This window comes from Podarcis tiliguerta, assembly GCF_965153285.1.
Source record: "Podarcis tiliguerta genome assembly, chromosome: 12".
In the NCBI taxonomy this organism is placed as follows: Eukaryota; Metazoa; Chordata; class Lepidosauria; order Squamata; family Lacertidae; genus Podarcis; species Podarcis tiliguerta.
Window position 1 is genome coordinate 20,061,797 of NC_139545.1, and position 24,739 is coordinate 20,086,535.

A 24,739-nucleotide genomic window follows, 5' to 3' on the forward strand; every position below is an offset into this window, starting at 1 on the left:
TCTGACAAGCAGTGCACCTCTTGGGTTTCAGATAGACAAGTCTAAGAAGCCTGGGACACTAATTTTCACAGCTATGGTGGCTCATTTACCAAAAGTATTGTACAGTGGTGCCTCGCAAGACGAAAACAATCCGTTCCGTGAGTCTCTTCGTCTAGCGGTTTTTTCGTCTTGCGAAGCAAGCCCATTAGCGGATTAGCGGTTTAGCGGCTATTAGCGGCTATTCAAGGCTTAAGGGATTAGCGGATTAGCTGCTAAAAGGCTATTAGCAGCTTAGTGCCCTAGAAAAAGGGGGTGGGGAGCGAAAAAAACCCCCCAAGAATCGCAAGACATTTTCGCCTTGCGAAGCAAGCCCATAGAGAAATTCGTCCTGCGAAGCACCTCCAAAACGGAAAACCCTTTCGTCTAGCGGGTTTTCCGTCTTGCGAGGCATTCGTCTTGCGGGGCACCACTGTATTTAGCATTAGAAGTGTGTACTCAGTTTTGACCAAACTAAGCCTCCTAGAGGGCTATGATAATTTGTGCCCTGTGCTTTTTAGTCTCTTCTACTCAGGTACGCTGGCTCCCTCGACCAATAAAGCGAGATGAGCGCCGCAACCCCAGAGTCGGCCACAACTGGACCTAATGGTCAGGGATCCCTTTACCTTTTTACCCATGTACTATCTGAAACCAAAGGAGTGCATTGGTTGCCAGATGTGAAATATATTGGCGTCATTTTCAGCTCTCCTACCCCACTAATAGTCTGCCCAAATTCCTTGCTCCAGTTGAAAACAGGCAGAAATGTGTTTGCTACCTGAAGATCTAGAGTGCTACAACCCTATACACCCCTGCTTGGGAGTAAAACACAGAGGGACTTACTTCTGAGTGCACGTGCATAGAATTGCATTGTAAATTTTCAGAGATTTTTTCTGACACATACCTGTAGGAAATGAACAGCTGGGATGGGAATTTAATCTTGTTAAGGTTTATGACAGGGTGATAGCTATGGTCTGGCTAACTATCAAACACTTAACACAATTTAGCCATAATGAATCATAATCAAATTGCCAATGCATAGTGTGTAGGTGGTACATGACAACTGATATTAAGGAAGGGCTTCTCAAATTGCAAAAGAAAGCCCTGTGCAGCGTGATCATTTATTCCCATTATAATGTATTTAACTTTTTAAACACACACACACAGTCACAATCCACAGAGAAGAATGTACGAATTACCTTGCAATAGAGGAAACTGTTGTAGTTCAGCAATATCTGAATGGGCAATTCCATCATCCCTGGGCTGGGTCTGACGAAAATTTAGACCCAACAACAAATGGGCCCTAATCCATGCAGTGCACAGAATTAACAATGCCTTGCTGCAATTACTTTATGATTATATTTTTGTCTGAAGTGCTTTACTAAAATATTTTCATTATGGCAACATGAGCAAGGCACAATTTGGGGGATCATTTATTTAAAATAATTGTTTTTAAATGTTTAACAATTCTGGGAAATCATTTATAATAGAGGGAAAAATATGCATGCAGAAAGCTTTTTAACTTTGTTTGAGCACCTGCTTCATCATCAGCCATGGCTGAGTTTTTCCCCCATCTGTAAATCTTCATGTCAGAAGCTGGAAGCGCTGTCTGCATGAGGAAAAAATGTATTTGGATTTTAGACTCATTTTAGAAACCACAGAATGTGTCATCTCATTGTCAAATTGCCTGACCAATAGTGGATATTGCCTTACCAATTTCTGGCCCCCTTGAACAGATTAAGGAAAATGCAGGCATATCCCAAGTAGATGATCTTCAAAGAGCGCCAGGTTCTTCTGAAAATGTGCTTTTGCAAAATGTGTCATTTACATTTTCATCTTTTCAGGTGCAAAGTAATATCAGCAGGTAAAGAGGCAATCATGTCAGCTTTACTAGCAAGAAACTGATGAACACCCCCTCTTGAGGCAGTTTCCACTTACTTCCTCGAAAAATGAGTAAGCATTTTTCTGCTGCACAGGAAGCAAATGTCTTTTATGAAGCAACCAATCACTCCAGTCAGCTTGAAGTTTCTGAAGGAAAGTTCTGGAAGCACCGAGGTAGGTCTAAAGAATTGTTCTGACTTTACCACTGCTATGTGGTAAAGATATGACAAAATATTCAGCTTCTGGCATCATGCAAGCAGTTTATAGGTTTCTGCAGCATAGGAGGCTGCCTCATAAATGAATATTACTTCTTTGGGGTTCTGTAAGGGGTTCAGTTAAAAGTGGCCAGGACCAAAAATTGAGCAATGCTGTGGGCACCTGTTTTCAATAATTTGGAATTTAAAGAAATGCAGTGTCATGGGTCTAGTTTCTGTGGCTCTTAAAATTGTGTTGGTTTAGGAAAATAGGGAATTGCTTTATGGGATCCTTGGTATGTCGAGGTTGGGGTTGTTACCACAGTGTGATGGTGCCTCTGCAAATTTTCCCTGGAGCCTAGAAAACCTCTGTTCCAACCTCCTGCTCATCTCCTTCTTTATCATGGGTGGGACTGGTCACCTTTTTCTCCCTCTTGAAAGGTACATAAAAGTAAAAGAGGAAGCATCAGCAAGAAAAGCATCAGCAAGAAGAGCATCAGTTTCGGGTACTTGAACAGGTTCCCAAACTTGGGTCTATAGCTGTTTTCGGACTACACTTCCCATCACGCCTGACTACTGGTCCTGCTAGCAAGGGCTGATGGGAGTTGTAGTCCAAAAACAGTTACAGACCCAAGTTTGGGAAACTGTGGTCTAAAACACAACTCAAGACTGCTCCCATGGCTACCCCAATCCCTGATGATCATAAATCTTATTGAAAACTCTTCCAACCCATCAACTCTTCCAGGCCTATCACCTGAGCCAGCTCTCCTGATTCAGAAGCTGGTTACGCATGCAGCCGGTTCAATTAAGCTGGGACAAGCATGGCACTGCAGATGTGTATCCAAATACATAACAGTGGGTGCAGAAACCTGTTTTCACACACACATTTCAATGATGTCAGTTTCCAGCTGTACCTCATCCAGCGCCATTGTGCTGTGTGATGCCCATGCATATGTGAATCAGCCCTGTGCCATATTGTGATGCAAACATCACGGCCATCCTGCGCTTCGTATTGTGCAGTTAGTACGATTTGAAATATCCCCACGGCTAAGAAACATGACCACATTGCTTCCTTGTCACTTGAATGACTATATGAGCTGCACTTAATTCTGAAGGTTCTGACACAAGGATCAGGAGAAGGCTGTTTTCTATTCTGAAAATCTTTCGGAAAACAAGCGACTCTGTCATCACACCGATATTTATATAATGGCCGAGCGTTGTCTGCACTGTCTGCAGCTATTTTGTCAAAAAGAATACTTTGATGGTTTATGAGTATCTGCCTCTCATTAGATTTTTTTTTTGGGGGGGGGAGGGGTAGCTGCACTGTAATATAGCTAAAATGTCTGCATTGCAGAGGCCGTATTGAGGTGTAGAACTCCTTGCTGTGCTAATTATCCTTTTGAACATACTGTGCTCTGCAAGGAATGGAAATAGCTACATTAATCACCACGTGGGGTTTCAACGTGAAAGGTTCCTTTTCAAGCGCAGGTTAAAGCCATTTCCCAAGCAGTCAACGACTATCTGTACACAAAGACATTTGCGCTTGAGGGATTTGTGGCTCAGCGGGGCTCGGCTGAATTTTGAACAACCGGGGGGACACTTCGGGCCAATCTTTGAGTATCATTTTCCAATTGCCAGATGGGAAAGAATTTTGCGTTTCGGGATACTTCTTAGTCCATAGTAATTTCCTGAAAGCCCACACCCCTGAAGGAGTTGGAGAATGTGGGATAGGTGTGGATGCTGTGCAACTGCTGCATCCTTGGACCTGACTTGAATCTGCAGAGGGAGGAGCTGGTCTTTGTGCTTGACTAGCCCCATAGGCTACAGCAGGGTTTCCCAAACTTGGGTCTCCAGCTGTTTTTGGACTATATTCTCCCACCATCCCCATCTAGCAGGACTAGTGGTCAGGGATGATGGGAATTGTAGTCCAAAAATTGCTGGAGGCCCAGGGTTGCTTATTCAGGGTGGGAAAAGGTCTTCCTTCAGAACTTGCAATGGACCACAAGTTTTATTGGTTTGCTGATCAGACCTTCTTCCCCTAGAACCCTGGGAAGGGGAATAGGAGTGTCCTAACAATTTACAGCTCCCCTAACAAACCACAGCTCCCAGAATTCCATGGGGGAAGCCATATCTGCATAAAGTGGTACTGCCATGCTCTGAATGTAGAGTCACCATCTTGTCCTTTGCCTCAGGCAACCGAAAGTCTTGGTTGTGTCCCAGTGTCTGACCCTGTTAATTTGTTTTTAAAAGTTTCCATTTTCTCTTTGATCTTAATTTCCATTTTTGGAGCGACACGAACTACTAGTGAGAGCAAGCCAATTAACTACAGAGCCCTGACTCTTAAACTCCCATAACAACAAGCTGCTATTGTTTCTGCTGTTACTTCTTCTGTTTAGCCCAGAGGGAACTTTGCTGTTCTTTTGTTCTTTCCCCCTTCACCAATTTTCATGAGCAAATGCCAGCATAGCTAAAATCCAGACGCTTGTCGTTTGACACCAGATAGAGTGCAGTACGATTAGCACGATTAGCTGGTTTGGGATTTAGCTTTCCACTGGAATTAATGCTCTGGAACATTAATCTGCTGAATGCTGCATGTTTAGAAAGTTTTTGTGTTTGCATATTCTTTTGGAAAGATAGTTGTGTTTACACAGGCTTAGATTTAAAAATGTAATTTCGTGCGTAACCGATGGTGTGGGTAATCGACTGATAGCAAGCAAAGATTAATGCCAAAAAAGAAAATACATATGTAGTATTTAAGCTGCATTAATATTCATAATGTTCCCTGCAGTTATTATGTATAAAATACTTTAAAGTGCCGTTTCTTCTTGGAATTCTGGTTTCTGTTGTTTCCCACCATCACCTTATTTTGAATTCTGAACAGAGCTTCCAAATTACACGGTCAGCTAGGATTTCTGCTTTGCTACTTTTTCTAGTACATGGAAAAGTTCTTAATCAGATTAAACATGTCAATTTCGCCATCTCAGCTAATTCCATTAATTTTAGCAATTGTTGGTAATGATGAGTCTTTCCATCTTTGTGCATTGTCAACATTTACTAAAGGTTGGAAACCTCCCATAGACATTTTGCGTGAAAAAGAAAAGGAAATAATGACATTTCAATTTGAGGATTAAAGATAATGATTAATAGAAAGTGGCTTTATTAGGTGTTATACTGGAGTGGATGAAATGAACAAGGTTTATTAGGTCAGATGAATAATCGGAAGTTCTTTAGCTTCTTAACTTTTTCCTTCTCTCTTTCTGTTCTTTTTTCTCTATCTCTTCCTCTTTCTTTTCTCTTTTCTCCTCTTTTCTTTCTCCTTTTTGCCTTTAGATTAATGTTTTAGTTTGGACAAAAATGATATTTGTTAGTAAGTTTTTATTTTTCTAAATAATAATAATAATAATAATAATAATAATTTTTATTTATATCTCGCCCTTCCTAGCCAAAGCCAGGCTCAGAGCGGCTAACATCAAATGTATAATACATTAACATAAAATCAGACAATCAATTAAAATACATCCTCAAATCAAATCAGGATCAGAATAAAATCCAATCGGATGGCAACCCGCAGATTAGGGGGAAAGATGTCAAGTTCCGCAGGGCCCTAGTCTCTTGTGACAGAGCGTTCCACCAGATTGGAGCCACAGCCGAAAAAGCCCGGGCTCTAGTTGAGGCCAGCCTAACCTCTCTGTGGCCTGGAACCTTCAGGATGTTTTTATTTGAAGACCGTAAGTTCCTCTGTGGGACATACCAGGAGAGGTGGTATGTATATAAATACAAATAATGATAATGATAATAATAAATTTAAAAACAAAAGTTCTTAATCAGGCTTGCTTGCTTGCTTGCTTTGCTGTTGCTGTTGCTACACCTGGGAGCCTGGAAGTTTTTTTAAAAGCCAGACAGGAGGAGAAACTTAAATCCTGACATGTGCAGCAACCTCAGTTCTAGGCACAATTTTAGGGTGCCTGTAATGAAACCAAGCAGGTATCACCCTTTTTAATGGCATTTGAGGCTTAGAACTCCCTGCCACATTTCCCAGACTTCTCCGCTAGGGAATGCTTCATTAACTAGAGAAGGTTTGACCCTTGTTGCCAAAATAAACCCAATATAAAGCCTAAAAGCTTGGTTCGGATGGCATTGACACGAGATTGACACCACCACAAGAGACAAGCTGTTCTAAGATGAACAAAACTGATATGGCATATTTAAGGGAATTGTTTACATAAGGGAATAAAGTGTTGCCTTTCAGATGGCAGGATAAGATTGCTTAATTGTACGGTTCTTAGTTAAACAAGATTAAATTTGCTTGTTACAGTTCTTAAGAGTTTTCCTCGGCTAAATAAACTCTCAATAGGTTTTCCTTCAGGCAAGATTTCCCTAACCTTCATCCCTGCCAAACCAGGATTAGATACTACATAGCATTTTCCCTCTTCTTCCAGCTCTTTCTTCTGCTTCTTGCTTCAGTGATGGTTCAGATGTTACAAGGGCTGCCTACTGAAATTCTCCCTGTGGTTAGACCGCTGTTTGATGCTGGGTTGTGCTACCTGTGAACCAGGCAGAGGGCCTTCTCGGTAGTGGCGCCTGCCCTGTGGAATGCCCTCCCGTCAGATGTCAAGGAAATAAACAACTATCCGACTTTTAGAAGACATCTGAAGGCAAGCCTGTTTAGGGAAGTTTTTAATGTTTGAAGTTTTATTCTGTCTTTAATGTTCTGTTGAAAGCCACCCAGAGTGGCTGGGGTAGAAATAATAAATTATTATTGTTATTATACCTGATTGAAGAATCACCACCATCACCTCGCAGCATGGCTTCTCATTCTTGAGAACCACCAGCTCCATTCTTCAAGCCCTCTTCTAGCAGGCTTCTCCATGATTCCAAAACTGTCCCAAACCAATCTCTTTCTCTCCTGACTGGAACCTCTGACGAGTCATGTTCTTACTGCTTTTGGGACCAAAGCTTTGCTTTCAGCCGGAACTCAGTTCTGGCATCTCTCAGGTGAGCACTATTGCCATTACAGTGGTACCTCTGGTTAAGTACTTAATTTGTTCTGGAGGTCTGTACTTAACCTGAAACTGTTCTTAACCTGAAGCACCACTTTAGCTAACGGGGCCTCCTGCTGCCGCCACGCCACCAAAGCACGATTTCTGTTCTCATCCTGAAGCAAAGTTCTTAACCTGAAGCACTATTTCTGGGTTAGCGGATTCTGTAACCTGAAGCGTATGTAACCCGAGGTACCACTGTATAAGAGAACAAGGGTGGTGTTCATGGTGAGTTCTGGCACCTCTTGCTGAGATCTCAGCTTTTACTTAGGTATAGAGCTGAGACTCATAGATGGACTCCCAGCGAATGACTCAATTTGATGATTTTTTGTTGCTGTATATATTATCCCAAAGTCTGAGAGTTAGTAGCACAGATGTTTTAAAGGTTGTTGAAAACAACCCCATTGAAGAAGATAACAGCGGTCACCCAGACCTCATTGTGTTTGCAAAAGGGCCTCCAAAACAGTTCAAGCTTCAGGGCCTCAAAAATGTAGGTCCGCTATTGCCTCTGTTCAACTTTAAAAATGTTCTCCAGACTTCACCATTCTTTCTGTCAGTTTCAATTTTATTTGTAAACGATATTATAAATATAAGAATCACAAAGCTGTGCTTGCTTGATCAAAACAACAACAATGCAGCAAGTGCTCCCTGCAGACTTTGCAGCTTGTTGCAAGTTGGCCGAAAAAACTTGAGTTGTACTCAGTTGTAAAATGCTTCTTTGTTTGTTATATCTGAGCAACGCTGTTTCTTAGATTAACCATTAATTCCAAATTAACAACACCTTTTGTCAGAAAACGCCAAATTAAAATATACAGAGAATAATTATCCAGTTTTCTATTCATAGTATTAATAAAGCAAAGCACAATGAAATATCTTAGAGGTGGTTTTTTTTTTAATTTGTTTAGTGGGTTCTTGTGGTTTTGCTTTTATTATAGCTTTACAAATATAATTTGCATCAGTGCAAATATTAACTACCTCTTGATTCTTAGGAGAGTTGTTTGGAAAAGATAATTTCAACATAGTCAGCTCTTCACCAGTTCATGATGAAAATGGTGGCAATGCGCTGTTTAGCCCTCCTCAGCTCGAAAGCTAGTTGCTGTTAGCATTGGGTAGGCAAACTAAGGCGTGGGAGCCGGATGCGGCCCAATCGCCTTCTCAATCTGGCCCGCGGACAGTCCGGGAATTAGTGTTTTTTTCCATGAGTAGAATGTGTCTTTTTATTTAAAATGCATCTCTGGGTTACGGTATTTGTGGGGCCTGCCTGGTGTTTTTACATGAGCAGAATGTGTGCTTTTATTTAAAATGCATCTCTGGGTTATTTGTGGGGCATAGGAATTCATTCATTCCCCCCCCCCCCAAAAAAAATATATAGTCTGGCCTGCCACATGGTCTGAGGGGCAGTGGACTGGCCCCCTGCTGGAAAAGTTTGCTGACCCCTGTGTGTTAGCACTGACACCTGCTGCCCTCCACTGGCAGATGGCAGTCCCCTCAGTAGGGAGAGTGAGTCACCTGCAGGAGAGGAAAAGCAAGCCCATCTTCTCGCACCATCTTTAATGGGACTTCAGCGCCACCTCTCTGGATTCTCTGGGAGAAGTAGGCAGTTGGCAGAAGAGGAATTGGGCGGGCGAAGAAGTGTCATAGTGTTTCATGTTGGTTTACACAGAATGTAGATGCTAGTCTTCACACAATATATGCAAGCGGTTTCTTCCCAGGACCTTCTGGCTCCCCTCCTTTGGCTCCCACACACCCCTTTTTGACCCCAGACAGGGATATGATGCACCCCCTACACCCTCCTCTCCTGGGCCCTGTCTGAAGGTCCCTAGAGTCTGCCTTGCAAAAGCTTCACTGAATTACAACGTTTTCCTCTTACTGGGACCACTGTCTGAAACATACAAGTTTAAATTAGATAATTATTTTGAAGGTTTCTATTCTTACCCTCATCAACAATACCAGGATGGTTCACAACAGTGCAAAAAAAATTCCAATAAAACCATCATAATAAAATGCATGACAGTGTCTGGATGAACAGAGAGGTCTTCAGTAAGCACTGAAAGCACAGCTGTATTTTGTTGAGGAGGTGATTCCATCCATAAGCTGCTGCTATTTCTACCACTTTCTATCAAGTGATACATTTATATATCACTGCTTCCTGTCTGGAAATTTTGTACATTTGGTGAAAAAATTTCTGTCCTTTGGCTGCCTTTAAAAGGGAATGGGGCTTTCCTTAAGTCCTAATCTTTTGGTATCTTGCATCCCCAATCAAAGGATCTCAGGAAATAGTGACCTGCTTGAGACCCTGAAGAGCCTTTGCAAGGAAAAGTAGACAGACAGTACAGAGGCAGCTGGATTGATGGTGTGACAACACTTCTTCATGTGTAATCTCTGCTTGGGTTATCTGCTCTCTGCAATGTGTGGAGGGCACCTTGGTGCCAGAGAGCTCGTTGTGCAGAAAGGATATCACACACACACACACCATTCTACAAATACAGTTTCTATCCTGGGTCAGAAAAAGTTTGAAGAAATGCATTCCAGAAAAGTTGCACTTTGTTGCTGCATAAACGGGTGCCTGCAAAATTCATTTGGAGCTTTCCCACTTTGCCGAGTGCCTCCAATAAAAGCACTGAAGCAAAGACGATAAATTTCCGTGAATGGAAAGTAGTCAAGCTGAAAAAAAGTCATTCTTTTGTAAGTCAATAGCGTAATATCTAGGATTTAGCACGTGCAGAAGTATGATATTAAAGCTCACCAGAAATAGCCTTAGTGACCTTGAACATGGGCCTTTAGAAGGTGAAAATATATCCCATACGATCTCGAGTGGTCTGCAGAGTCAGCGTATATACAGCCGTTAGTGAACATGTCTTTTAGTTTTATAATGTACTTAGAAGACTAATCAATAAACCTGACTTTGGGAAATACAATCCTCTTCCTCTCTCTGAAGGAAAAAAAAAGTGATATATATCTTCTGGAAATCTAGTTAAAAAGTAGATTTCTTGTTTTTCAAATATGCTTTGGAATGTCAATAAAAAGAAGAAGCAAGATGCTTCTGCCTTAGAAGGATAAAGGGTAATTACATCCCTTGTTGCAATTGAGTTTGTGACATGCCTGCCATGCCCTCAAACTGGGCTTTGACTTGTCTTCTGTCATTTGTAAGAAGTTGCTCAAAACCTGGTGCTTGGCAGTGGGGAAGATTTGCTGTAGGACAGGAATGCCACAGCTGTGCCGGACCAGATTGCTCAATTCTTTTAATGTTAACTTGAATTTGACCTGGCAAATTGGGAAGTAACAAATCGCCAGGCATGATGCCAGCTTTGGGCAGACCAATCCTGTAATCAAATGATGCTATGAGGAGGATGCTGCCTCTACACCTATGGAACAGCTGCTCTGCCCTTTAGGTACTCAGGAGAGGAAAACACACTTCATTTCATTAAAATAAAAAAGGTGTAAAATAGTTTTGTTTGTTTTCTATACTACCCTTCATCTGCAGATAACCAAGTGGTTTACATCACAAAAAGACAAAAATAGATAACGCAGTAACAAACAACCAGCACCCGCCAGTTTAAAATGTCATAGATTATTCAATTCACCAAAGACCCAGGAGAAGAGGAATGCTTTTGCCTGGTGCCTAAAGATATGGAATGAAGGCGCCAGGCGACCCTCCCTGGGAAGAGCATTCCACCATAGAAAAGGCCCATCCCTGTGTTGTCACCCTCTGGACCTCTAACAGAGGAAGGACACAAAGAAGGGCCTCAGATGATGATTTCAGGGTCTGGGGTGGCTCATATGTATAACATGTTGCTAACCTAGTTGCAAGTGAAAGCTGGACCATAAAGAAGGCTGATCGCCAAAGAATTGATGCTTTTGAATTATGGTGCTGGACGAGACTCTTGAGAGTCCCATGGACTGCAAGAAGATCAAATCTATCCATTCTTAAGGAAATCCGCCCTGAGTGCTCACTGGAAGGACAGATCGTGAAACTGAGGCTCCAATACTTTGGCCACCTCATGAGAAGAGAAGACTCCCTGGAAAAGACCCTGATGTTGGAGAAGGGGAAGACAGGAGAAGGGGAAGGGGACGACAGAGGACGAGATGGTTGGATAGTGTTCTCGAAGCTACCAGCATGAGTTTGACCAAACTACAGGAGGCAGTGGAAGACAGAAGTGCCTGGCATGCTCTGGCCCATGGATGGGGTCACAAAGAGTCGGACACAACTAAATGACTAAACAACAACAAACCTAGTTGCTAAACTAACATAGAGGTTGCCAGAGCATAGATGATTGACGTTAGGCTATGCCCATCCAGATAAGGGTACAGCTTGGCCACCACCTGAGCCTCAAGTGACAGCAATGGGTGCAGAAGTACCCCCAAGTTATGTACCACCAAAGGAAGGCATCCTCCAGCTAGAAAGCAAACAGGTGGTGGAGGGGTACTGAAGAATCAGCAGGGAGCAACAACCAAATGCACACACATTCCTATAGCTACAAGAGGTGGCACCTAAGGGCAGGAGGATAGAGTGCATCTAATATCTGAGAAACTGTTCATTACACAGTGGGCTGGGGGGAACCACATGCTGCCAACCCCATCCCACTTGCCCTGTGCTAAGACAGGCACAGCAGGTGACTTACATGGTTGTGGGGCATGAATTCAGGATATTGAAGAAGTGGTGCTTCTGTTTCCACTACAGCACTATATGACTAGGACATCTGAGAAGGTAGCCAAGGTTGTGTTGGTGTGCCCCATGGTACACAGCATGGCCCTGAGGCATCATTCCAGTGGGGCCAGATAGGATCCTTCTCAGGTTCACTGGTCACTGAAGGGAAGCCAGTACCACATCAGGACCAGCTGTGGTCCAGGAATAGGTCACCAGCAGCTTCTTCACCAGCAATCTGACAGTAAGCACACAACACCTGGGTGTTGGCAGGCTGGAGGTGTTTCCATGGGTGTCAGCTACTGGGATTAGATGAGCAAGTAGGATAGGAAATCTGAGGATCATATCATCTTCATAAGGAAGTAAATTAACAGGTCTATGGAGGCAGTCTGTATCAGTAAAGGTGTTTTTGAATATAGAGAGGACTAGTGTGAGAAGTAATGTGAGACTATATTTTAGCCTATATTTTTGTTCTTTTTCATGCCAACAATTTATCTCAGAACACCTAATAATAAGCTTACTTTCCTCCATTATACAATTGGCCTTGTAACTCTATCTTGAAGAGCTCTCTACTGCTGTAAACTTTGCAGGTTTCCCTAGTTACATTATTTTCTCTCTCCTTCTGTATTTTATTTTTTTAGTGGACATAATGAGTGATGCTGTGATGCAGGTTATTAAATTCAAAATGTTTCCACAAAGTGATCTGCATAGCGTGGAAGACATGGAGAGGGTGACATAATACAATTATTTCTAAGGCAAGAGGTGGTTATATGTAGGTGGATGTTTCATGTTGTTTGTCTCTGGTGAGCCATCCTATTAGTTATTGCTTTTCCCAGCCTTCATTCCAGCTCACACCACTTCTGCTTGGTTGCCTAATTATTTGTTGTCGTATTGGGTCTCTCAATTATAAGGTTGTTTGGGGGAAGGAAAGTGTGTGTGCCTAGCTCCTTGAGAGGAAGGAGACCTAATCAGGTCAAGGTGTCTTGTTGGTTCACGAACACCAAACATTCCTCCGGTTCAGGAGTATGGGACATGTATAATGAGCAAGGGGTTCCTGTTGTCATTCATATGATGGATGGTTATTAGGAAGTTCTATTTTCCTATTGCTTCCAATCCGCCATATCTCTTCATCATTAGAACACTGTCTGCATATAAATATTTTAAAAAGCAGTGCAGTCAAATCTAATGTGTGGCTCATCCCCTTGAACTTGCAAGGGTTTCTTCAAAGCTTATGTTACTGGAGTCTACAGGGGTTTAATCCCACTGAAAGGAGAGACGGGGAAAGTGATATTTTCCATAGCAAACATTTTCTCTTGCTGAATACACTGATTTGCAGAGTAGAACATGAAGGCAGCGTTTATTAGTCTAGTAGGCTTGAGATTCTGCTTTCTTTAGCTGGCACATCAACAGTATTTTGCCTTTAAGTGGGTTCAGTCAGTATGTCTGTTGATGTCAGGTTTGAGCCCTAGCTAGGAGAAGGAACAGGAAATTTACTCTGCGTATCATGGCATGTAGCCTTGATGGTAAACTCTTCAATTTGACTGCTGTCTATAATTCCATCACCATCCATTTCCTACTCCCACTTCCCCTCGATGCTGTTTTTAAAGTGAAAGTGACTGTCAGTGAATTACTAGGTCCATTGACAATTATCTTGAAATCTGTTTTCCAAAAACGGTTAAAAATCTAGCAGCGATTTCTTTTTACCCTCTAGCTGGGGTGGTGAAATTTTTCAGCATGCATTTCTAGACTTTTCCAGGACTGGGGCAGGGCACATGTAAGTGGGGAGCAGGCCTAAAGTGAGCAGAGCAATTGATGCAAATGCTTACCTCTGGTAAGTAGGCTGGTTTCTACACACACACACACACACACACACACACACCTCTGTCCTGCATCCAAGCACACAAAATGCAGTGGGAGCACTCTAGGGCATATTCCAGCCAGTGAAAATCACTCTTAAATGGATGCAAAGAAAGGCAGTGGAGAGTGTGACCTGGAAGTAGAGGGCCTGTGGGGAGCACATTTGGCTCTCAGGCCTGAAGCTCCCCCACTGCTTTAGATCACAGAATCAAGATGTGACTATGGGCGGCTCCCAACAGAATATTAAAAACACGATTAAAGATCAAACATTAAAAACTTCCCTAAACAGGGCTGCCTTCAGATGTCTTCTAAAAGTCAGATATTTATTTCCTTGACATCTGACGGGAGGGTGTTCCACAGGGACCACTGCTGAGAAGGCCCTCTGCCTGGTTCCCTGTAACCTCACTTTTCACAGTGAGGGAACTGCCAGAAGGCCTTCAGAGCTGGACTTCAGTGTCCGGGCTGAACAATGAGAGTGGAGAGTCTCTTTCGGGTATACTGGGCCAAGGCCGTTTAGAGATTGGCACACTCACAGTTTCTGCAACTTGTAGGACAACTGCAATGGGGAATCTCCTCTGCTTGTGCCAGTTTCAGCAGTAGTGGGTGGTCCAGTAAGGTGCTGTCACACACCTGACCTATCATAGGTTGTGTTGCTGACTGGGGTGAAATGGTAGTGAGGCTGGCACAGTGCAAACTCACTGGCAGGAGTACTGGATTGGCTCCCCTAACACCTCACCTCTTCCCCTCTGTCCTAGTAAGCAGCAGAAATGCAACTGACCAGAGGTCAGGTGAATGGCGGATGCCACATCACACTATCTGCTACTGAGTTTTAGAACCCTGAAGCATCAGGACTGAGGAGCCTACAAGAGTAGAGCAAGCTCCCCATTGCAGATGTTAATCATCCAACTTGTAGAAAATACTGAGGACTGCAATGAACAGGGTGGAGTGGAGCAAGTGTGCTCATCCATACTTGTTAACTGTGTGGACAAAGAAACACCTCAAGAGGGTTCATGTTTACATGAGGCTTGGTTGTAATAGCATTGTCATATACACATAGAGTAGTCCTTTATCTTGCCCTAATGGAGAAAGAGAGTTTTACGGCTGCTTCCAAAATGTATGTTCTTATTAGTTTTGTTGAACTGTTAGAAGAAACTGATTAGCATTGATTCTTAAGAAACCTGCCAATCAGTCCTGTTGAATCCCAACAAACCGTATTTAATTCTGCTTGCAATTTGTCTCCCTTAACCTTGTGTTGTGTTCATTTTCTTGTAAAGCAGAGCCTTTTGAGGTAGATAAACTCTGGCTAATAGGCTTAGCATTGGCAAACAATTTCACAGGCAAACATATTATTCAAGTAAACACTCAGAGTAAACCTAGATTTGTACACATTTCCCTTTAGATTTGAATTGATAGTTGGTTGGAGAATTGTCTCTGGATACATGCTCCAAAGTTATTTCATTAGCATTGAAATAATTTCAAAAATAAAATAAAATATATTTTAATTCTCTCACCACCACCCCAATTATAAATACAGCATTGAATGTGAATATTTGGGACCACTGAATGTGAATATTTGGGACCATTTGTTTTTTTTTGTAGTTTAAGGAATCTACCACTTAACCTAAACCAACTTGTTATCATTAACCAAGTTGTTATCATTAACCAATTAAGTAAAACAATTAAGTGCTCGTATTGAGCTTATAAGGAATCAACAAGTTAATTTTCAAATGCTAACACATTTAATATAACACATTAAAGCACTAGTGTAATTAATTGGGGGGAAAACAATCGTAAGAGAATATTCTCAATTGAAAGAGCTTCGACAAGTTATGATTTACCTAGACCAGGAATTTTAAGATTATGTATTTTAAAACCAGATATGAACAGATAAAAGCATGATCATATTAAAGGATATTGGTGGTGGTGTATTGTGATTGTCACCTGCTGCCAATATTTGTACCACACATATATTGTGATTTATATTACTTGTAGTGCTCCTCTGGGATAGAAAAGGGCTCAGTTGCCTCCAGTGTCCTGAATCTGCAAAGGTTAGCAGAGCTCTGTGTGTGCCTAACTATTTTGTGGCTTTCTTGGCAATGGTAGCATAATCTCTTGCTTGAAATTTCAGTTTCCAAGATCAATGAGTAAAAATGCCTCCCCTCTCTTCATCCTATTTGCCTTCAGGAAGGTGGGAGTTTGTAGTGACCTGAAGTCTTAGTGGGTTTCGCCTTGCATCCATAAGGCTTCAGGCTTGACCATCTAAAATCTCACTGTATAACCTTGATTTTTAAAATAATGTAATTTTTTAAATTAAATTTCAAGCGCAAATAGAAGCATGAACATAAACATTATCAACATTATCAAATCAATTGGTTCCTCCTCCTCTGCCCTCCCCCGGAACAGAATATTAATGCATCAAAATTTTCCATAAACCTATATTTGTAGTTAGTGAGTGTCAGTCATCAGGGTGTTCATTATAAAATCATCAGCATCAGATGCATCATTCAGAGCACGCAGTCTCTTAGTTAGTTGCTCAGATAAAGCAATTGTCCATACATTCTGTTTCCATTGTGTGACGTGCATATGATCAAGTCCTTGCCAGTTTTTTTGCTATAAATAATTGTGCTACTACCAGAATAAAAGTGATAAGTTCCTTGTGTACCAATTTAAGTTGGGTTTCTTTAAAAATGGTTAATACCTATTCATGGCTTGCGTTGTATGTCCTGGTTTGTAATTTTGCTTATTTCTGTAAATACCCTTTCCCAAAATGGCTACACTAATTCACATGTCCACCACTTATGGAAAGTTGTACCAATTGCCTTTCACCCTCTCCAGCATCCCAAAGACCGATCCTTTGTCTATATAGCTGAAACTTGATTCCTATCCAAATGAGGCTTCTGTATTCAAAATGCTTCACAAGGTTTTGAGATACGTAGTTCCCAAGAGTGAATGGGTAGAAATGGTAATATGGCATGATGGGCATGGAGGAAGGCTCATAGGGATGTTGGTAAGAAGAAATAGTATAAGCAGCTGGGGTTGTGAACAGCTTCGGTTGGGCATCTTCCCACCATCCTCTCCCCACAAAAGAACAAATGTTCCTGCTAACATCAGGGCTAAAGTAGTTTGTGTCAGGAGACATCTTGGCTGATTGTGCAGGCCACTACACCTGGGCATCTCAACAGGTTAGCTATCTCTGCAAGATACACCTTTTAAGTCCATCTCTATTCCTTAATTCACAAAAGTCTTCTTCCTCTGTCCACTGTACCAACTTCCATTACAATTCATATGAAAAAGTAAGTTTGGGCAGAGTTAGCTGTGAAGTTACGTTGCTCCAGCAGAATAAAACAGTGGGATATGCTCAACAGACAATCACATATGGAGTTCTTTATCTTTCCTATATTATAGGGCTTTCTGCAATGGAATCAGTGATCCATATTTTTGGGAGTTGTCTCTGCCCCCCTTCCTGTATGAAATGCAGGGAGACTTGCAATATTTGGGGAGGAGGGTCTGGCATCACACTGTTCTTTGGAGGGAGACTCCTCACTGCTGCTGCCCTCAAATCCTAGTGCAAAGTTAGGTATGAGACTGTATCTGCCAGTCACTAGCTGCAAGTTATTGCCAGGCTGAAGGATGACGATCACCAGTGACAACCTGGCATTGGAATTTGTGGACCTTTGTAGGAATTTTGCTACATTCAAAGCAGCACTGAATCTCTTCCATCATCTTCTCCCACAAATAGTACAAATGGGCAAGGACTCAAGCACCACGTTTAATTGATAGCTTGAACTGATTAATTTTGTAATATTTTTATGCACTTCATATCAGTTGGAACGTCGTGGTGTTTTCATTTCAAGGAAGAGTCTCTTAAGCACTTTGACTTAATCATAAATCTTCTCATTAATATTTATTTTAGCCACTTTGGGAGCAGCTGATATATCTTTCTCTGGCAGATTCAGACTGGAGGAAGCATTCATTCATAGAATCATGGAGTTGGAGGGCCCTTGTAATCTAATCTGCTGCTTGATGTAGGAAATCCAAAAATAGGCTGGCCTTACGAGATTATCATCCTAAATATACAATCAGATATATATCCACTCAAATGCTCAGATGGGAGCCTACTTTATTTACAGAAACCGCACACTGAGCATGGTGTTGTGGAGTTTTCAGCTGGTAGTTTAGGGATACTCTTGGAACTGGCCTTGGAGTCAAATTTCAAGGTCTTGACTGTACCAGAAGTGCTTTGGACAATCAAGACCGGTGAGCCAGTTGCATTCCTTTCTGGAACCTTCAGACATATCTGGTGAACTATGTCTTAGTCATCTCTCACCTCGATTATTGTAACATGAATTGTGGGATTGCCCTTGGAGACTGTTTAGAAACTTTTGTTGTCTCATAATGCTGCAGTCAGGTGTTTTAATGTGAGTTGGATATATGGTTGACGCTATGTTTTCTTTCGTACCCCCTCTGAACACAGTTCAGAGTGCTGATTTTTATCTATAAAGGCTGAAACAGTTTGGGACTAGACGGCTGAAGGGCTACCTTCCTCCATATATTCCTGCTTGAGAACCAAGATCTTCTACTCTTCATCTATTCATCAAGTGACAACATGCAAGAGGGTCTTTTCTGTGGTGGCCCCACCATCTCTGATCTTTATTCCTCTTTCTGGGGAGAAGTTAAATATTTTCTTTTTAATCATAGTTTTTGAGCTCTCAGTTATTTGGACTTCTGTGGGTTGTATTGTTTACTTTCACTTGTTTACATTATTGTTATTGTTTTACCATACAGTCTTCTTAGGAAGAGCGAGATATTAATGATTAATTAAAGAAAATAGGTATTGTTGTTGTTGTTGTTGTTTATAGGATTCTGAATCTTTTAAGCACCTTGCAACCCCCTGCCTTTAAGAAGATTTGTCACAGGTATTTTTGACTGTTTAGTCAAGTCCCAAACAGCAGAGTTTAGATTTTGGGAGGCACTTATATTTCCTATAAGAACTTATCATGTTTTAAAAGTTTTTGCTAAATTTCTCTTTTTAGCACTTCAGTTCCCTGTGCAGTGTTATCTCTGACCCACATTATATTGTTCTCTAGACTTGCACTCTTTTCCTCTAAGCTTTCGGCAAGACAGTTCTTATCCCCCGCTTGCCTTGTTCTGAGCAGTTTTAAATTAGTTTCAAAAAATGTCTAATGCATTCTGACCTATTTCCTGTCTATCAGTGTGTTTAGCCAGACATTTGTATCATCCTTTATAGTCTCTACACTGCTTTTTAGCTAATTTGTGTGTGTGTCCCAAAATAGAGAGGGCAAAAAGGAGCTCCAGCTCTAGCTCAGAACCCAATCCCATGGGTATGGAGTAGCAAGGCATCAAAGAATGACTCCTATCTACGGTTTTATTTCAGCATCACACAAAAGAGACTATTTGTTCTTTCCACAGTGCACCACAACCACATTGCTGTAATTGTCCTTAGGTACCCAGGCTATAAATTAGACCTTCATGACCCTCCTTTTAAATGGAGGGCTTCAGTCCTGCTTTGAACTATGGCACTTTCTCTTTCTTCTCTCGGGGAAAAAAAAATGCATAGCAGCATTTTCTTTTTCTGTGCAAACATATTGGGATGCGTAATGGTTCCCGTCACCTGCCCTGTCAGTATGTTTTTGATTTAGGTCCCAACTGCATTTGTGCTTTTGCTCAAATAAACAAGCCCTGATTAAAAAGACAACAGAATAATATCAAATGAAGCCTGCTATAATGAAGTTCAGGCTTAGCAGATAAAGAAGGTGATGATGCTCTGGAGATCTGCCCATCATTCCAGAATCTTAATATGATCTATTGTTGGGCACTGATAGTATTTCACCCATACACAAAATCTGTAGCATTCCTGCACCTTATTTTGGATGCATCACTTTGCATAGATCAGGGAATGGGGAACTGGCCCTCTAGATGACATTGGCCATAATTTTATTTATTTATAAAAGTATTTCTACTCTACACCACCATATCATAAAATATCAAGGCGGTGTACAAGATTAAAAACATGGAATGCCATTAAAAACAACACACTGACGGGCTAATAAAAATAATAAAAAACCAGCAGCAAAGCCTGTCATCATAAAGAGCTCTTCAAGGGATGCCTAAAAGTCAAACGCTAGGGTGTCTGCTGAATCTTTGTTGGAAGAGATTTCCGCAGCGTGGGACCAGCAACACTGTATGCCGGATGTCTGCCTTTAACTCCTATGAACCCCAGCTGGCATGGGCAGTGGTCAAGGTGATAGACGGTGCAATCCAATAGTATCTGGAGGGCCACGGGTTCCTTATTCCTGGTACAGAGTCAACACATAGGATTTTGTTTATGGACCCATTATCGGTACTAGAGAAACAAGTGGCAGCAGCCACAATTCCAGTGGTGGTCCCCCCCCCCCCAACATTTCCTGGATTTGTGACATAAACAATGCCAGCTGATATCAACGATTTGAGGGCTCCTTGATAGTCGGTGGCTGATGGGAGCATTCTGCTGCATCTTACACCCATCTACTAGCTAGCCATGGAAAAAGCAACCTGGCACAAGACAGGCAAACTGCATATGGAACTGGAATACATTTCCTATGTTGTCCAGTTATATCCTGTGTTCAGATCCCATACTACTGCCTCCATTACCCAGAAAGAGCAGCACTGGAGTTGTGATAGCTACCACCATAGACATTTTGAAAAGGAAAAAAAAAAACAAAAACATTGAACAGATATATCTGTGATAGCTAAATGGACCTTCTACATTAGATGCAGTAAACTTCTGAGTACCAGGTCTTGGGGCAAAAAATGGAGGTTATTACCTTTATACTTTGCCCTAAGACTTTCTGGAGGCTTCTGACTCACAATAACGGAACAAGGATGCTGGACTTCAGTATCATCTTTTGCCAACCTGAAGCTTCCAGGTGTTTTCAACTACAATTCCCACCAGCCCTAGACAATATGGCCAATGGCCATAGATGATGGGAACTGTAGTCCAAAACACCTGGAAAGTACCAGATTGGGGCAAGTTGAGTTGGAAGATGGACCCATGGTCAGATCTACCAGGGCTACCCATATATTCTTCATGGGTAACTTACCATCTAATTATTTAGATAAAGAATAATCCAAATGAATCCTTTGAGAAGCTGATTTCACACCATACTGCAGGCATTTTTTGTACGGAGTTTTAATTCAAGCTGGAAAAGATTGTTTACTATGCAGCCACTGCTTAAAACCACAATTCCACGATGAGACTCCTCCAACTGTATATATGATGAGCCAGATATTGATAGGCTGCAGTCACAAAGTGAGCTTATTTTTAATGCTACCACCAGGGCTGGCCCATGAGAAGCCAGCTGGATTGGCAGTTGAATAGAATCCACACTGCTTCAACAACACTGGCAATGAGACAACATCACTCCTCACCATACCCTGTACATTCTACTTTAAGGAATGAAGTCAGACTGCATGATACACAGAGCTCTACCATTGAAGATGGGGACTCTCTGTACTCCTCCTGAGCATTTTCTGCCTATGGTGCTCTGCTCTGAATACCACCCTTTCCAACACAAACTCATCTTTGTGGTTTTGGGAATTGGCTGTTTGTCTTCTTCTTCCTCCTCTGTTACATTTGCTTGATAAGGGAAGACTTAAATAAATGATGCTTCTTTGAAATGCATCTTCAGATGCCATTTAGAGAACATTAACAATACATTAAAAAAATAAGAGTGGGGATCTCTGATTTTAGCTTCCAGCAAAGTCAGCCTTTAAAGTAAAATTCAGTGTTTGAATCTTCCCTCTGAGGGTGTACATCTGGGCAGTTCAATAAGTCCAGGAGGGAGAGCGAAGCAGAGTCTTATCAGGCATTTGCTTGGAGTGCTTTCATCTCCTTGGCACTTTAGTTCAATGAGACTGTGTATACAGAAGACAGATTGGTGTTTAAGCTCCCAGTGGACCACATAATATTGCTCTTTCTGCTGGCTTCAGTGAGGAAAGCCTGCCAGCTTCTCTGCAGAATGGCTCCCTGGGAAATGGCATGTGAAGAATGAACCAGGAAGAAATGTCTAGAGCACACTTTGGGAAATAGACCACTTTTATTCACTTAATCTATCAGCCTGGTGACTATCACCATATTCTTCAGTCAGAATGGAAAACTCTTTCGCTTTCTTCCTTTGCCAAGGCTCTGATGAGTGATATTTTAGTTGTGCTGCTGTAATGGCAGTTTTGCAATTGAGGCCAATGGAGTGAAGATTTTCCTGTGAAATGGGGTGGGGGCAGACTTGTGCCGTTTATCCCTTGTAGCTCCCTGAACTCACTGCAAATAGATGTCTCTCAAATTCCACTGTGGAGAGAAAGATCGCATTTATGCTCCTGTCAACACTGCCATGATCGCATCTGCAAAGGGGGTTTATGTTTCTGCCAGTTTGCTTGTCTTCGTGCAGCACTTTAGATGTGCGATATCAAGAAACTGATATTTAGCAGAGATGTTGCCTAGTCCTATACACTTATACTTGGGAGTAAGTTGTGGTGAATTCAAGGGGACTTCCAGAAAATGGTGCACAGAATTTCAACCTTCCTCATAATTAGATTGCTGGGGGTCTCAGGTAAGGTCTTCCTCTCTTCCTGGAGTCATAGATCTATGGAGCTGCACATCATCTAGTGAGTGCAGGATCCACAATTCTGGCTTTAACTGCAGCATCTCTGACAGACAGCTATCCAGTTTACCCTCATCTTCTGATGCAGCTGCTTAGGTTGAGGAAGCCTAATTCCAGTCAGTGTACAAAGGACCTGACTTCAAAGCATGTGACTTCTCCCAAAGAAGGGGGTGCAGGAAATTGTAGTGAAGGAATGGGTTTCCCAAACCCAAAACTGACTGTGCAGGCAGCTTGAAACGGGCACCAAAATCCCTATTTTTCCTTAGCTAAAATCCATTCACTTGAGCTCTGAGTCAATGTATAAACAAAAACCCGGCTGTATAAACAAGTGCTCAGAGTCATCTCCTTTATCAGTTCGTGACGGCAAGGATGACTTTGGCTGTTTCAGTGGAGTAGGGGTGACATGTCTAGGTCTTATCTTACGTCCTGATGCACAGACCTAGTCCGGGAACAGCGCCAGAGTGTGTTCTTGGAGTTGGTGACCTCTTGCTCCAAGATAAGAGTAGGAACAGGAATACTCTTTTATGGTCAGAAGTACAGGAAGGAATACCCTTTTATGGTTAAGAATACCGGAGCAGGAACATATGTGATGTCAACCTGCGTGTATAGGCTGACGTGGTTGGATTCCTGGGGAAGGAGGGAGAGGGTGCCTGGAGGATATGTATACTGCATGAAATTTCTCATTTCTTTGGACTTGCTGTGGATACACCACGCAGGTGCCTTTCTGCTGTTGCGGAGAGCAGAAATAAAGACCTCTTTCTCTGAACCAACCCTCGGTGTCATTTGACTTCCTTCCTCCTGTCCAGGAGCAACGCAGACCCAATTGGTGAACTCCAATAAGGCTACAGTAGCTGTGTGTGTGGCAAGCTACAGTTACCATGATTCTTTGGGAAAGCAATGTGTTTTAAATGCATGGTGTGGGTGTGACCTTACAGCCAGTCAGTGCGTGCCCACTAAGAGGTCACAGGGGAGTGGCCAATGAGAGTTCTGGTTTTCTTCCCCATCCTCCTCTCTTGCAAAAGTACTGTGGACACTTAAGCATTGCTGTTTTAAAAATATTTAACACCTAAGTAAACTGAAAATGCCTTATTTTGCTTGGCTGCTAGGAGAAAAATCACGTTCTTTTCCACTTTTTTCAAGTTCTCTCCCTGTCTGGCAGTGAATCCTGACCTATACCCTCCCCCCTCCCTGGTTCACTTCTCTGTGTTATTTTCATGGAGTTACTACTGCTTAATAGACATATTATTATTATTAGTTATTGAATTTATATACCACCCTATACCTGGAGGTCTCAGGGAGGTTCACAGAAAAGATTCAGAGCGGTTCACATAGAATTTAAAGTTTTTTTTCATTAGGGGACATCATTGTTGGGCACATGCTGTGGCCTCTTTCGCAGCCGGCGACACACTGCCAACTCTTGATGTCCCTTGACCCTGTTCCTGCTTCTGCTCCTCTGTGCAGTGGCTGCCCCTTGACCTAATCCCTCCAAACAAGTGAGCTGTGACAGGAGCAAAGAGGAGGAGCAACAGTCTCTGTTCACCTTGCTCTCTCCCTCTTGTCCTGGCCCCAAACAGGAAGGGGAATGACCTGAGGCCCACTCAGAGAGATGAGTCACTGAGGACATTCTCCAATATTTGGATCCGACATTGCTGGGCTAGATCATGGAATAAATCTGCCATAACCATTCCAATGTGCTTTAGTCACACAATATACTAAAAACACATATATTGAAAACCAGATGGACCAAAGTGCTGGTGTATATCTGGTGTGTTTTTTAAAGATTGGAAAAACCACAGCAAAACAGTTGTTACATGATAATCGGTAATGTTCAATATGTGAATGTCATTTCTTTTATTATTCCAGACATTTGCTAACAGCTCCCCCCTCCCGCCACCGCAAAGATGAATATATTCTTTGTGTGTGTGTCACCATGACTGAATAGAGAGAATACTAGTCAGAGGCAAGATGAAACAAGGGAAAGAAACAAATTGCTGTAATTTTGCTCGAATTAGAGTACAATGTAATCAGAACCTTTCTATGAGTGGGGTTCTTAAAAAAAAAAAACTTAGGACAACTTTGTAAAGCATAAAAGCTTAATTGTTTCTACGAAATATTGAAAGGTATGTTTCTAAAACTGCTGCTCTGGATTCCTAGGTAGATGTTAGCAAAGCACGTGTTGTGACAAACTATTACAGAAAAATTATATACTGAAAGTGATTGATATGTTATAGAATTTACCAGCAGACTGTAGGCAAATGTAGCTATTTCTTTCCAGACAGGCTGTCTAACCTGCAGTAATATTCAGTGATCATCCACTCCCCATCATCTTTCATGTGAAAGAAAAGCATAGTGCATTTAGTAATTTGGGGAAATGATTTGAGATGGGGCACATTGCTATTACTCTGTCTTATTCTTGAGTACATATGACTGATAAATGGATTTAGTGCTGCTGCA

General features: G+C 41.9%; 1 protein-coding gene across 2 annotated transcripts in view; it reads left to right on the forward strand.

The window, feature by feature from the left end:
• The window catches only part of ZNF385D (zinc finger protein 385D), a 547,534-nt gene that overhangs the window by 39,963 nt on the left and 482,832 nt on the right, over window positions 1-24,739 (forward strand). For both annotated transcript variants that reach the window (XM_083404986.1, XM_083404996.1), the window contains exon 2: window positions 1,857-2,067. The gene's annotated coding sequence lies outside the window, so the exon portion shown is untranslated. The remainder of the gene's footprint in view (window positions 1-1,856; window positions 2,068-24,739) is intronic.